Here is a 10,665-nt window from a genome sequence, read left to right as displayed (position 1 = left end):
CCAATTCTGTGAAGAAAGTCAGTGGTAGTTTGATGGGGATAGCATTGAATCTACAAATTACCTTGGGCAGAATGGCCATTTTGATGCTATTGATTCTCCCTATCTATGAGCATGGAATGTTCTTCCATTTGTGTCCTCTTTTATTTCGTTTTGCAGTGGTTTGTAGTTCTCCTTGAAGAGGTCCTTCACATCCCTTGTAAGTTGGATTCCTAGGTATTTTATTCTCTTTGTAGCACTTGTGAATGGGAGTTCCCTCATTATTTGCCTCTCTGTTTGTCTGTTCTTAGTGTATAGGAATACTTGTGATTTTTGCACATTGATTTTGTATCCTGAGACTTTGCTGAAGTTGCTTATCAGCTTAAGGAGATTTTGGGCTGAGATGATGGGATTTTTTAAATACACAATCATGTCATCTGCAGACAGAGACAATTTGACTTCCTCTTTTCCTAACTGAATACCCTTTATTTCTTTCTCTTGCCCGATTGCCCTGGCCAGAACTTCCAATACTATGTCGAATAGGAGTGGTGAGAGAGGGCATCCTTGTCTTGTGCTGGTTTTCAATGGGAATGCTTCCAGTTTTTGCTCATTCAGTATTACATTGGCTGTGGGTTTGTCATAAATAGCTCTTATTATTTTGAGATACGTCCCATCAATACCTAGTTTCTTGAGAGTTTTTAGCAAGAAGGGCTGTTGAATTTTGTCGAAGGCCTTTTCTGCATCTATTGAGATAATCATGTGGTTTTTGTTGTTGGTTCTGTTTATCTGATGGATTATGTTTATTGATTTGCGTATGTTGAACCAGCCTTGTATCAGGGAAGTATCCTTCAAATATTTACTTGTTTGTTTGCTTTTTTTCCTATAATGGAAATGAAATTAAGTAGTAAGTAGAATGTCTGAAAATGGATATTTGAGAACTCTATTTTCTTGCCATTAAGTCTGTGCTTATGCAATTTTGTGTATAAATTTCTTTTCAGTTAATGTTATAATCTAAGCATTTTTCATGTTATAAAGATCTTCATAAGTATCTTTTGCATGATATTCCTTCAAATAGTTATAATAACAGCTACTTATTCATTTTTCTATTCTGCAAAGAAATAGTTTTGAATTTTTTTCTGTCACAAATAATGGTGCAATAAATATCTTAGTGGTTAAATATATGTGCATTTATAAAAATTTCTTTAGAATAAATCCACAAAGATAAAATAAATGGGTCAAGGAATATGAATGTTTTAAAAACTATTGATGTACTTGTAAAACAATTTTTGTATATACTATAAAAATAATATGTGGATGTGAGTCAGCTGTGTTATCCTTGGTAAATTATTCATATAATTATAAATTGATATAAAATTATAAATCATATTTTCAGTATACTTCAGTTTAGCTTATAAAATCAAATGTGGAATGATGAATAAAATCCATGAAATATTTCTGAGATAATTAAAGAGGTAGAAAAAGTTACTTTTGAAAAAGTGCTAAAATTCTTTAATAGGTAGTTTCAGTTACGCTTCCACAGCACTGAACAAGTATCTAATTGTATCTAGTTAAGTGTTTATGTTATATTGGTAAGTAAATATGTTAACCAGCAGCAGAAAATTAGATAAAATTTTAGAAATATTGGTACATAGATCACAGTGTTTGGGCTACAAAAGAGATAATAATTTGAGATGGGGCAAGAATGTTTAAAATGCCGATCTAAATTGAACCATGATAGGAGTCATTCCCTAGCACTTTGTAGTCACTCCTCATTCATTAGCTATTAAACATGCCTGAAGCATAGCAATTCCCGTATATATCACCTTGAAACTCTTTGAGCAAACTCAATCACCATATATAATCCTTAAACTTCTAAATTAATGTATTTCAGTAACAAAAAAAAGTACTTGAAAAGCTGTCTTCAAAGAGGGGGTGTGTCACAGACCTAAGTAAATTTAGAACCAAAGAGAATGTGTCTCAATAAAATGTGAAATATGTGACCAGGAATATACAGATAAGATGGATAGCCTAGTCTTGTGTGTGTATTTCAACTTACATGAACTTCAATAAAATAAAAATAAATTACTAGCAGAGGTTTTAAAATTTTAATTTATGACTTCTAAATTTTTTGCAATTACAGATCATAGAAAATCAGATCTGGAAACCATACCTCAAACAACTTAGTGGTGAGTAAAGTCACAATCACCAATTGTCATTAATTGTCAATAAGAAATAATAGGATGACTTATTGCCAACCTTTGTGTCTATATATTACATGTTATTATCATTACTATATTTACTTTATAAACATGATTTTCCTCATCTCTAGAGAATAGCAGCATTTTTAATGTTTCCTGGCCCTTTCTGGGGCAGCAGATATTCAACATACCCTGTCAGCCTTCCCACTCTACTATCATACCATGTTTACCCAGCCTTTATATCACCAAAGTTATATCTGTGTTTGGACACACACACACACACACACACACACACACACACACATTCTGCCCCAAGATGGCAGAATATTAAGTGCCTCTCTTTTGAACACCAATCAACATCTAACTCTCCTGTTCTTGGTTTCAGCTCTCTCCTTTAATCCTTCCTAATGGAACCCTAAAAGATTTCTCTTTCCTTCTCAATAATTTCCAGCTTTGGCCTTCATTAAGCACACTGACGGACATACTTACTATGATTCTGGAGTTTCAAGCAAGCTTCTCTATAGGGAATTTGAAGACTGAAGTCAACCATGGGTATGGTGAATAGGCATAAATTACATCTTCATCACCCACATTTTCCACAATGAGTTCCATTTACTTATTTATCTTAATTTATTTCAATGTAACAGTATAAATTGTGGAATGGTAAAATCTAATTAAAATATGTATTTACCTCACAAAATTATTTTTGTGGTGAGAACATTTAACATTCACTTTCTTAGCATTTTTCAAGAATACAAGAATTTCAAGAATTTCATCATTAACTATTATACAATATTGTACAATAGATCTCATATTTTTCCTAACTGAAACTTTGTACCCATTGACCAACATCTCCACAGTCCCCCATACCCCAACTGTGCCTGCCTCTGTTAACCACCATTCTACTCTCTATTTCTCTCTCTCTTTTTTTTTTGATGGAGTCTTGCTCTGTCGCCCAGGTTGCAGTGCAGTGGCGCGGTCTCGACTCACTGCAAGCCCCGCCTCCCGGGTTCACGCCATTCTCCTGCCTCAGCCTCCTGAGTAGCTGGGACTAGAGGCGCCCGCCACTACGGCTGGCTAATTTATTTTTGTTTGTTTGTTTTTAGTAGAGATAAGGTTTCACCGTGTTAGCCAGATGGTCTCAATCTCCTGACCTCTCTATTTCTATATCAACTTTTTTAGATTTCACATGTGAATGAGGTCGTGCAGTATTTGTACCTGGCTTATTTCACTTAACATAATGTCCTCCAGTTCATTCATGTTGCCACAAACGACAGGATTGCCTTCTTTTTATGGCAGAATGGTATTCCATTGTGTATATATACCACATTTCCTCTATCCATTCGTTCACTGATAGACACTTAGGTTGACTATCTTGGCTACTGTGAATAATGTTGCAATAAATATGAGACTGCAGATCTCTTTTTAAGACACCGATGTTATTTTATTTATTTATTTATTTATTATACTTTAAGTTCTGGAGTACATGTGCAGAACACACAGGTTTGTTACATAGGCATACACGTGCCATGGTGGTTTTCTGCACCTATCAATCAACTCATTATCTACATTAGGCATTTCCCCTAATGCTATCCCTCTCCTAGCCCCCCAAACCCCAACAGGCCCCAGTGTGTGATGTTCCCCTCCCTGTGTCCATGTGTTTTCATTGTTCAACTCCCACTTATGAGGGAGAACATGCGGTGTTTGTTTGGTTTTCTGTTCCTGTGTTAGTTTGCTGAGAATGATGGTTTCCACCATCACCCATGTCCCTGCAAAGGACATGAACTCATCCTGTTTTTATGGCTGCATAGTATTCCGTGGTGTATATGTGCCACATTTTCTTAATCCAGTCTGTCATTGATGGACATTTGGGTTGGTTCCAAGTCTTTGCTATTGTGAACAGTGCTGCATTAAACATACGTGTGCATGTGTCTTTATAGTAGAATGATTTATAATCCTTTGGGTATATACCTAGTAATGGGATTGCTGGGTCAAATGGTATTTCTAATTCTAGATCCTTGAGGAATCTCCACACTGTCTTTCACAATGGTTGAATTAATTTACACTCCCACCAACACTGTGAAAGTGTTCCTATTTCTCCATATCCTCTCTAGCACCTATTGTTTCCTGACTTTTTAATGATCGCCATTCTAACTGGTGTGAGATGGTAAAGACATTGATTTTATTTCCTTTGGATATATAAGCAGTAGTGGAATTTCTGGAGCATATGGTAGTTCTATTTCTAATTGTTTTAGAAACCGCAATACTGTTTACTCTAATGGCTATACTAATTTACATTCCCACCAACAGTGTGCAAGTATTCCTATTTCTCTGCAGCCTCACCATTTGTTATCTTTTGACACAATGAACTCAACTTGAATGCACTTTCCCACAAATGAAGTGGGAAGTACATTTTGCTTGATCATGAATGGGTTTTATTAGCCATTGAATACGTTTTTTTCTGGTAAGCTTCTTTTTGACCACTTTCTCCTTCTACTCCACTCCAAAAACTAACATACCATGTTATATTGAAATGGAATTTTATGCCAAGCTAACTTTCTCTACTAGTTTGTAAACATCTCTAGAGCAAAACAGAAATCTGTCTTATTCACAACTCTATCACTAGAATCTAGAAGAGTATCTGACCTTTAGGAACACTCAATAAATAGTTTTTGAATGAATAAATGGTATTTTTTTTGTTTTAGTAATTAAACTACCTCCATTTCATCTTACTGGCAGCTCTTGTGAATCAGTATAACACAGGCTAAGTATAGTAACAAAAAAAAAAGGTCAGGAGGCTGAGCCAGTGATCAGAAGACAGGTGAGTAGGGTTCAGTAATTTTAATATCAGGATCACATTTTAACTTGTTTTCTTCTTATTAACAGATACACTTCAGGGGTGTCCCAACTGGGAAACAAATTGGGTCAGTGTGTGATGTTACATAAAAAAAATCTCTCTAATAATAATGTCAATAAATAGATTAATTTTTTAAACTGGTGTGTCATCCATGATGTATTAATATTGTCATAAACTATATTAACTATCTAGTCCTTTAGGGAATGACTTATGTTATCACACCTAATCTTAAAAAGATATATTGAAATTTGTAAACTGATCACAGTGACACAGCTAGACAGAGGGAGACTTGAACCTAAATTTTCTCCAAGTATTCTTTCCACCATGTCATAGATACAAGACCCTAGGGTGAAGCACTCAAAGATGGATCAGGCATAAACTCCCCAAGATGTACATAGTCCACAGGTAAGACTATTAGTCTTAATTCAGATAGAAATTGTAGGTGCCATCAGATAAATACATGTAACTTGCACTGGGAGGATAAGGCAGTGAGGGCTGACTTGCACCTGAGAGATGAAGAAAGTCTTCATGGGTTGCCGAATAAATGGGATTTTTAGGATGCCAAGAATCTGGACATTTGGATTGTGAAGGAAGATAAGCTTAAATTGAAGAAAGCACATAAGCAAGGCTAGAGCTTGGGTTGAGGATCAGGTAACAGTAAGTAGCTTAGCGTGACAAGATCTTAAATGGATGTAGTTTGTAATATGGTTGGAAAAGCCAATTGGGGCCAGATTGTGAAGGAATTCCAGAGTAAGGCACTCAAATTTATTATGGAGACAGTGATTACTCAGGGCAGAAGTTTTCTGAGTGGACCACTGAAACTGTTGAGCAGGGGAAAATAATATTCTTGCACTATGGCCACACCTTCTGTATCCCATTTTTATCAAATCAAATATGTGTGCACCTGTTTCTTTGGCTGGTGTCAGGAAATCCTTTTATATTTCCTCAGGGTAAGATTTTCCTTGTATACCTCAGAAGGGGAAGCTGAAGATCCTACGAGCATTTCCAAGAAATGGGCTGTCCCAGGGCAGTAAGCCCTGACTTCTGCCCGACAAAACAGGTCTGCTTTGAGCAGGATGTGCACTGCACACATTCAATTGATAGCAATGGGAAAAGCAGATATTCCATCTGTCCAACGATCAAACACGTAAAATCACACAGGAATGTACAGTATGCTGGTTTGAACAACATAGGCATTTGCCTAAACCAGAGAGAAAAGACCTGCCTGTTTATGTCCCCTGGTAAGAACATTAGTGAAGAAAAGCTTTGATGTTTAAGCAATCATATAATCGACACTGCTGTTGGATCCAGAAGCCCAGGGTTGGTTTCAGGAATGAACACCGAACATTTTTAATGGCACTACGAATAAATGGAGGCATGTGGTGAAGAATGTTAAACAGATAGACTATTATCTTTGAAATGTTCTGATTTTGCAGATTTTGAACTTTGCCTCTCAAAAGTTACGTTGTCAGTGTTGGTAGATTTAGGTGTTAAGTGCTATTCTCTGAAACAAACAAACAAAAAACAACTCATAGATTCTCAAGTATGGTGGGCAGAAAATTTTGTGCAAATTTTAAGAGGACAAGGTAGACTGAGAGGATTTAAGGAGAATACAGCTGTCCTAGGATTTTGTGATTAGAATTGGAGGCAATTCCTCATGCCTTTACTTTACCCCATACATCCAATGAATTTGCTCAGTTCCGTTTACTCATCTTTGACAAAACTATAACCATCTGCCCCTTTCTGTCACCAGCTTACTTGGGGAACTAATTGCTTTCTTTCTGAATGAGTGTAATACTTTTCTAACTGGGTTTCCTGTCTCCATTCTCCTTTTTCCTCTATCAATCTGCAAACCATCTCTTCTTTCCCCTACCCAATCTGCAACCATTCCAAACTAATGTTCCTAAAATACTATTCTCACTCATTTACTCATCTGTCCATACTGCTTCATGGTGTTTCATTGCCTACTATGCAACTGAGCATTCAAGGCACTCTTGATTAAGTTCACCAAGTAGCTGATATTCCTCCATTCCAGTATTTATCAACACATACCACGATTTGTGCTACACTAATCTCATTGTCCTATTTCGCTCTTTTCAGAAATTCCCTCTCCCTCTGCATCGCTATCCTCTGATTAATGTGCTCTTTCTTCTAACCTTCCTCTTCATCAGCCTGAATCTCAAAATTTTACCTGATTACTCCAGTACACTTTGGTTTCTACGTTTGAGTATGGCTTTCCAAATTTATGTGTGAACTCCTAACTCTGGCCCTAAAATATGGACTGCCTTATTTGATTATTTATCCACTGTTCAGCTGAGTATTATCTCCCAAAGCCATTTCATGTGCCATCAGGTCAAGAACCATTTACAGTTCCACTTTTGTAAACTCCACAGTGCTCAGTGATTTTATAGAGTTTGATAACTAAAACAAATTGTAAAGATAATAAATTTCAGAAAAAAGCTTCTAAATTTAGAATTATTTCTTTTAACCCACATTGTAGAATGTTATAGAAAAAAAAAGACTGACCACCTTGTCTATATTTTCTATAAAAACAAATAGGAAAATGGATATTCTTCCAAGAAGAAGGTTTTAGGAAAAATACAGTCTTTTTCGGACAGATAAATGCTGAGAGAATTCGCCACTACCAAGCCACCACTACAAGAACTGCTAAAAGGAGTTCTAAATTATGAAACAAATCCTGGAAACACGTCAAAACAGAATCTCTTTAAAGCATAAATCACACAGGACCTATAAAACAAAAAGACAATTTAAAAATCAAAAACAAAAAAACAAGATATTTTGTTTTTTGTTTTTTTTTTTGAGAAATATTGTGAGTTTGGAAACAAGCAGCTCTCTGAGTGAGAATTATGGTTGCATAATTTTAATGTGTAATAGATTATGCCTTAAATAAATGTTTTATAAAGAACCTCGGTGAAACCTCCACTTTTTTCTTAGGAATATCTACAGGATACTTCACTACTAGATACATTTAGAAAGTGGCTAGGTTTGGGGACCAAAGGCTCCTTAGGACATCAGTCACCTCTGTAAATGGACTTTGGGTTTAAGACTGAGATAGGCATCAGGGCACTAATGAGTGTACACAAAGTGGAAGTGAGCTTTGAAAGAGGAAAGACTATTCTTCTCTGGCTAAAAGACTTGATACAACTCTGAACAGTTTCAGATGAGGTTTATCTCTATAAGCAGTTTAAAACAACAGCTTAGAATTTGAGAATTTGAATGCTTTGAAATCAATGGTGGCAAAGACTAGGGAATAATCCATTTATTAAATCAATCATCAAAAAATTGCTTTCATATAACACCTTTCTACACCACACACTACTAGGGACAGAGCTTATAAAAATATTTTTGTAAAAGTAACTGTTGCCTTCAAGGAGGAGGAATGTTGAGCAGCATCCCTGGCCTCTACCCTCTAGATACGAGTAGTACTCACCCCTGTCCCAAGTGTAATGAGCAAAAATGTTCCCAGATGTTGATAAATGTCCCCTCAAGAGCAAAATCATCTCCAGCTGAGAACCACTGCTCTTTGCTAAAACAGTGATTCCCAAACTTTTGTGGACACATGACTCACTTAAAATGCTAGTTTAAAATATGAGTCCCTCAGCCCTACATTCTAAAATTTAATTCAGCAAAACTGAGGTGGGTACCAGTAATCTGGATTTTCAACAAACATCCCAGATGATTCTGATGCAAGAGAAATCTGAAACTGAAACTTTGCAAAACACTGTGCTTGAGGAAAACAAAGCTTAAAAAAAAAAAAACATGGCTTTTACCTTGAAGGAGTTTGTCTTACAGTAATGAAGGCAGCCACGTGCCTCATGAGTTTATAAAACTGCAATATAAGGCAAAAAGCAGGTATTGGGTGTACAATATAAATAACTTTCAGAAGTTTACAAAGCAAGAAGATCCTGTCGTTTTCAGAGTTGGGCAAGTTAGGAATGTCTTAAAGGTAAGTAGATATGGAAATGTGAGGTTTGAATAAAGAATGACATATTCATGGATAGTTATGAGAGAAAAGGGGGTTCTAGGCAGAGGAAATGGCACAAGCAGAGGCAGAGAGGCTGTAAACTTCATAACTAGAATCTGAGATTTATGTCCCCCAAATATATTTTGAGACAAAGTATGAAATATACCTAGTACTGTGTCTGGCACATAGCAAGCAACTACCAAATGTCTACTCTTTCATGATCCTAATTATCCCTTCCCTTAAGGTATTACAACAACTCCCTTCCCAGAGAACGCACTCAACATAACCAGTGCTAATGTAGAATCTCGCTGTTCTTCTCTGTTTTATTTTTCACTGTGGGAGTGATGAAGAAATGTTTTCATGGTTGAGTTTTATGAATTTTAGTAGAGGGCTGGAGAAAGACGATGTAATAAGAAGGCAGAATAGGAAGGAAATTAATCTTTACAATTTGAAAATGGTTCTAACATTCCCTCTTCTATTTTTTCTTATTAATTAATTAATTAATTAATTAATTTGTTTTGAGATGTAGTCTCGCTCTATCACCCAGGCTGGAGTGCAGTGGCATGATTGCGGCTCACCGCAACCTCTGCCTCCCAGGTTCAATCAAATCTCCTGCCTCAGCCTCCTGAGTAGCTGGGACTACAGGCATGCACCACCACGCCCTGCTAATTTTTGTATTTTTAGTAGAGACAGGGTTTCACCATGTTGGCCAGGCTGGTCTCGAACTGCTGACCTCAGGTGATCCACCCGCCTCAGCCTCCCAAAGTGCTGGGATTACAGGTGTGAGCCACCACGCCCTGCCATTCTCTCTTCTATTAATCTTTCCCTAGGAAAGTCAGTTTTACTAAAGTATTTAATAAGAGATTTCAGGTCCTGGGTAAAGGGATGGCCCAAATGAGATACACTGTAGATTTTATCCTCAACCCCACTTCTGGTTTTCCAGGATTAGAACTCACTGCTCACTGCAAGGTTCCTGATAAATGTCACAGACCACACCTCCCCTGGCCATTAGAACTAAACAGCTTCATTCTACACTGAACTAAGTGAATAAGCACTTCTGCTTTCCCCTTGAAATCATCAATAAATCATTCATTCAAAAATTGCTTTTATGTAACATCTTTCTACACCACACACTCTGCTAAGGACAGAGGTTATATTAACACAAAACTATTTATATTGAAATACCTGCAATAAGTTTGAGGAGTTGAAGGGAAATTGTATTAAGCAACTTTGCAGCACTTATTTCAGTCATCCCACCTTGGTACCTCTAAGCCCCTGAGTCTTGAGTCCTATATTCACTCCCCAATCCACTTCTTTTTCTCTTTCTCTTTTTTTCCTACCAATTATTTGTACCCATCTCAGCTTAACTGAATTAAATTTTAGAATTTAGGGCACAGAGACCCATATTTTAAAACAGCATTTTAAGTGAGTCTTATGTCTACAAAAGTTTGGGGATCACTGTTTTAGCATAGACCAGTGGTTCTCATCTGGAGGTGATTTTGCTCTTGAGTGGACATTTGGCAACATCTGGAAACATATTTATTCATCACAGCTAGGACATGGGTGAAAGGTATTAGTGTCTAGAAGGTAGAGGCCAGGAATGCTGCCCAACATCCTATGAAGCACAGGACAATCTCTAGCACATTGCG

General features: G+C 36.7%; 1 protein-coding gene across 1 annotated transcript in view; it reads left to right on the top strand.

Moving 5' to 3' along the window:
• The first annotated feature begins 2,146 nt into the window (after positions 1-2,146).
• Positions 2,147-10,665, top strand: part of ADAMTS3 (ADAM metallopeptidase with thrombospondin type 1 motif 3) — a 356,812-nt gene continuing 348,293 nt past the window's right edge. The window contains exon 1 of the mRNA XM_054554042.2: positions 2,147-2,162. The gene's annotated coding sequence lies outside the window, so the exon portion shown is untranslated. The remainder of the gene's footprint in view (positions 2,163-10,665) is intronic.

Source organism: Pongo abelii, chromosome 3 (assembly GCF_028885655.2).
Source record: "Pongo abelii isolate AG06213 chromosome 3, NHGRI_mPonAbe1-v2.0_pri, whole genome shotgun sequence".
Lineage (NCBI taxonomy): Eukaryota > Metazoa > Chordata > Mammalia > Primates > Hominidae > Pongo > Pongo abelii.
This window is presented reverse-complemented; position numbering and strand designations above follow the sequence as displayed.